The sequence below is a fragment of the Scleropages formosus genome, chromosome 12 (genome assembly GCF_900964775.1).
Source record: "Scleropages formosus chromosome 12, fSclFor1.1, whole genome shotgun sequence".
NCBI classification, from domain to species: Eukaryota; Metazoa; Chordata; class Actinopteri; order Osteoglossiformes; family Osteoglossidae; genus Scleropages; species Scleropages formosus.
The window spans coordinates 3024578-3029426 of NC_041817.1; the positions used below are offsets into that span (position 1 = coordinate 3024578).

The 4849-nt window shown below is 47.8% G+C and overlaps 1 pseudogene; it reads left to right on the forward strand.

The window, feature by feature from the left end:
• The first annotated feature begins 262 nt into the window (after positions 1–262).
• Positions 263–381, forward strand: LOC114912059 (uncharacterized; annotated as a pseudogene).
• Positions 382–4849: the final 4468 nt, after the last annotated feature.

Here is a 4849-nt window from a genome sequence, read left to right on the forward strand (position 1 = left end):
GAGAAAAAAAAAAATTTTGAGCGTGTACGAGTCGTGTGTGGGCTGGGGCTAGGGTTGGGGTTGGAGCTATGGTTAGGGTGAGATGTAGGGTTTGATTTGGAGCTAGGGTTAGGGCTGGAGCTTGGGTTAGGGTTGGAAATATGGTAAAGGTTGGAGTTAGGTTTCGGGCTGGTGCTATGGTTAGGTGTGGAGCTAGAGCGCTCTTTGTGTGAGCCTTTCGCGGGCAGCAGCTACAAGTAGGGCGCACGCGGCACTGGTGCTTGTTTACGGCCATACCACCCTGAATACGCCCAATCTCTTAAAATCTCGGAAACTAAGGAGGGTCGGGCCTGGTTAGTACTTGGATGGGAGACCGCCCAGGAATACCGGGCGCTGTAAGCGCGAGTATTGTCTGGAAACAGTCACTCTTCAATGTTTCATTTCTGTAGCAGGATTTCACTGGATTTTAATTCTCCCCCGTGATCCAAATAGGTGATTGCACCACAAATGGCCGCCTCGGTGTTGAGCTCCACAGCTGTTTTACTGTTTTTGTTAGTTTGTCCTGTCTTTAGTCATACTCCTAGAATCAGTTTTACCAGGGAAGAACTGCTGAACATTCAGCAGTACACACCACCCAATATTTTACCAGTTTTTGATTTTTGATTATTCTGACATTTTGCTGGACATTGTAGTTGGAGGTGGGGGGTGCGGTGGCGCAGTGGGTTGGACTGGGTCCTGCTCTCCAGTGGGTCTGGGGTTTGAGTCCCGCTTGGGGTGCCTTGCGACGGACTGGCGCCCCGTCCTGGGTGTGTCCCCTCCCCCTCCGGCCTTCCGCCCTGCGTTGCCGGGTAGGCTCCGGTTCCCCGCGATCCCGTATGGGACAAGCGGTTCAGAAAGTGTGTGTGTGTGTGTGTGTGTGTGTAGTTGGAGGTGCAGCGGTGCTGCTCAAGTGCTCCAAGACGCGCAAGTGTGGATAGCGAGCCGGCGCGCTAGTCAAGCTCCGAAAGTGCGGCTTCAGGACTGCGCTTCCTAGTATCCATCTGGCGAATCTCCCCTCCCTACCCAACAAAATGGATGAACTCCTTCTCCTGTCCCAAAAAAATAAGGATGTCTTAAACTCTGCTGCTCTGTGTCTCACGGAAACTTGGCTGAATGAAGCCATTCCGGACAGCGCGCTACATCTGCCGGGCTTCCAGTTGTTCAGAGCGGATCGCGATGCAGAATCAGCGGGGACATCACGTGGCGGTGGGACATGCTTCTACATCAACGAAAGGTGGTGTACAGACGCAAGAGCGTCGAAGAAGACGTGCTGTCCCGACCTAGAAGCGCTCTTCATTGTAACTGTAAGCCTTTCTACTCGCCGCGGGAGTTTTCCTCGTTCATTCTCGTAAGTGTTTACATTCCACCGCAAGCGTGTGTGAACGCAGCGCTGCAACAGCTGGGCGATCAGATCACAGACACAGAGCAACAACACCCGGACTCTGTTGTAATCATTCTCGGGGACTTTAATAAAGCAAATCTCTCCCGTGAACTGCCAAAATACAGACAGCACGTTACATGTCCCACCAGAGCAATAATACACTGGACCACTGTTACACCACAATAAAGGATGCATATCACTCTGTCCGACGGGCAGCTTTGGGGCTCTCTGATCACTGTCTGGTTCATCTTATACCCACCTACAGGCAGAAACTGAAATCAGCTAAACCTGTCATAAGGACTGTTAAAAGATGGACTGAGGAAGCAGAGCAGGACTTACAAGCCTGCTTCGAGTGCACTGATTGGAGTGTTTTTGACGCTGCTGCTACCAATCTAGAGGAGCTCACAGGCTCTGTAACATCATATATCAGTTTCTGTGAGGATATGTGCATCCCTACCAGGGCTCATTTAACATACAACAACGACAAAGCGTGGTTCACTGCAAAACTCAGACAGCTTCGTCAGGCCAAAGAAGACGCCTACAAGAACGGGGACAGAGTCTTGCATAAACAGGCCAAAAACACACTGGCAAAGGAGATCAGAGTGGCTAAGAGAAACTGCTCTGAAAAGCTGAAGAAACAGTTTTCAGCCAACGACCCAGCATCAGTGTGGAAAGGCCTGAAAGACATCACCAACTACAAGACACCATCCCCCAGCACTGCGTCGAATCAGCAGCTGGCCGACGATTTGAATGAGTTTTATTGCGGGTTTGAAGAACCCTGTCTCACACCCCACACCCATTCTGACCCTCTCTCCACGCATCGATTAACACCGCCAGTAACCCCCCACCTTCCCCCCTCCTGCACCTTTGATCTGTGAAGAGGAGGTGTGTCGGGTCTTCCGCAACCAGAAGACAAGGAAAGCACCGGGCCCAGACGGTGTTTCACCAGCCTGTCTAAAAAGCTGGCCCCTATCTTCACAAAGATCTTCAACAGATCACTGGACTCACCCAGAGTCAGTAAAAGGGCTAGTAAAATCATCCTAGACCCCTCACTTCCAGGCCACTTCCTCTTCGAACCATTGCCATCTGGCTGGCGCTACAGAGCACTGAGCACCAGGACAGCCAGGCACAAGAAAAGTTTCTTTCCTCAGGCCGTCAACCTCATGAACAGCTAAATCCCCCCTAGAGAGTAAACCAGTGCAATACACAACGCTATTTATATCTATTTATCACATCATATGTCTTATTCACATTCCCTTGCATTTGTATAGAACATACCTGTACATATATATATATACACACACACACACACACACACTATCAGAACCACTTGTCCCTTACAGGGTCAAGGGGAACCGGAGCCTACCCGGCAACACAGGGCATAAGGCCGGAGCGGGAAGGGGACACACCCAGGACGGGACGCCAGTCCGTCGCAAGGTACCCCAAGCGGGACTTGAACCCCAGACCCACTGGACAGCAGGACTGCGGTCCAACCCACTGCACCACCGCATCCCCATATATAAATAAATATATATATATATATATATATATATAAAATGTGCAGTGACTATTTTTTTTCTATATTGTGTACTTATATTTTTTATATATTTTTTTATCCTTTATTCACATATTCTATCTTATCATCTTTGTCTTATCACTGTCATTCTGTTTGTGCTGTGGAAGTTTCTGTCACCAAGACAAATTCCTTGCATGTATGAACATATTTGGCAATAAAGCTCGTTCTGATTCTGATAACACTGAGAAATCATAATAATTTTACCTCGTTTGACGTTCTAGAGCTAGATTTCAAGTCAAAACCCAAAATACCTTTGTTCCTTTTTCTACCGTCCACCTAGACCGTACTCCTCCTTTCTCGAGGAATTCAGTAACTTTATCACAGATTTAGTCATTATTCATGACAAAATTTTCTTGATGGGTGATTTCAATGTTCATATAGGCACGTCATCGGGTACTCTCGCTAACAGTTTTAAGTCTGTCTTAAACTCCGTCGGCTTTACTCAAGTTGTTAACGGTACTACTCGTTCCCGTAACCATACGCTCGATCCCGTCATAACCTACGGTACACATGTTCATCGTGTTAATGTTATTCCTTGAAACGAGACTATTTCTGATCATTTCCTATTAACTTTTGATCTATGCGTGCCGGTGCCGTCCGACCACAGTAAGACCGAAATCGTGCGGCATGCTGACGAAAACACTACTGCAAAAATTGTTGATTACATTAGAAGCTCATATTCTGGTACGAGCAAAGATATTCGCCCAAGGCTCTGCAGCCCCACCAAAAGCTAAACTTACTCGAACTGTAAGAAACTCACCGTGGTTCAACGAATCAACTCATGCAATAAAGTTAGAATGTCGTAAATTACAGCGTAGATGGCGCTCAACTAAGCTAAACGTTTGTTACGTAGCCTGGTCCGTTTGTCTTAAAAAAATAAATTAATAAGTAAAAAAAAAAAATAAATAAATAGGCATTTTTTTCACGCCAGATCCGAATACTACGCAAAGTTAATTGATGAAAATCGGAAGAACTCTCGCTTCCTGTTTAATGCCATCGCTTACTCAACTGATAAATGCAAAGATAATGAACAGTGCAATTCTGCAACCATTACTAATGATGAATTTATGTTGTTTTTCAATAAGAAATTAGAGAATATCCACGAATCCATAGTGCCCTCTAGTTCGCTCTTAGTCAGCATAAGCTCTTCTTGGTATGATAACATTAGTGGTCCGCACCGTCTCGGTAGCTTCGACGTAATAAACGTTGAGGAAACTACCGTGCCAGTTCGCTCTGTGAAAGGTACTACCTGTCCTTTGGATCCAGTCCCCACTAGAATGTGAGGACCGTGTACGAAGCTGTAAAGGCGGCACAGGTGGCCGCAGAAATGAGGGCCTACAGACTTGCCATCTTGGGAATCAGCGAGTCACGGTGGACTGGCTCAGGCCAGAAGAGGCTATCATCGGGAGAAATGCTGCTGTTTTCAGGACACAAGGAAGACAACGCCCCCCACACCCAAGGTGTGGCTCTGATGTTAAGACAGCCCAGAGAGCTCTTACCGGATGGGAGGCCGATGGACCACGCATCATCATAGCAACCTTTTGAGGCCGGCCAAAAAACACATGGCGACGCCACCTGGATGCAGAAGCCAAGAGGATGGGCCACACCTGGGGAAAACTGGAAAAACTGGCCCAGGACAGAGATGCCTGGAGAGCGCTTGTTGACGGCCTATGCCCCAAGAGGGATAGTAGGCATTAGTAAGAAAGTAAGTGCCGGACTCGAGTGCCGCAGACCATGGCATCCTACTGAGTAGACTTGAAAACCCGGCTGGCCTAAGAGGCACCCATCTGAAGCGGTTTGACTCGTATTTAGCCAACCGTGAGCAATTTTGTACTAAAATCTGTTGACTGCACCCCCTTCATCTCAACTATGGT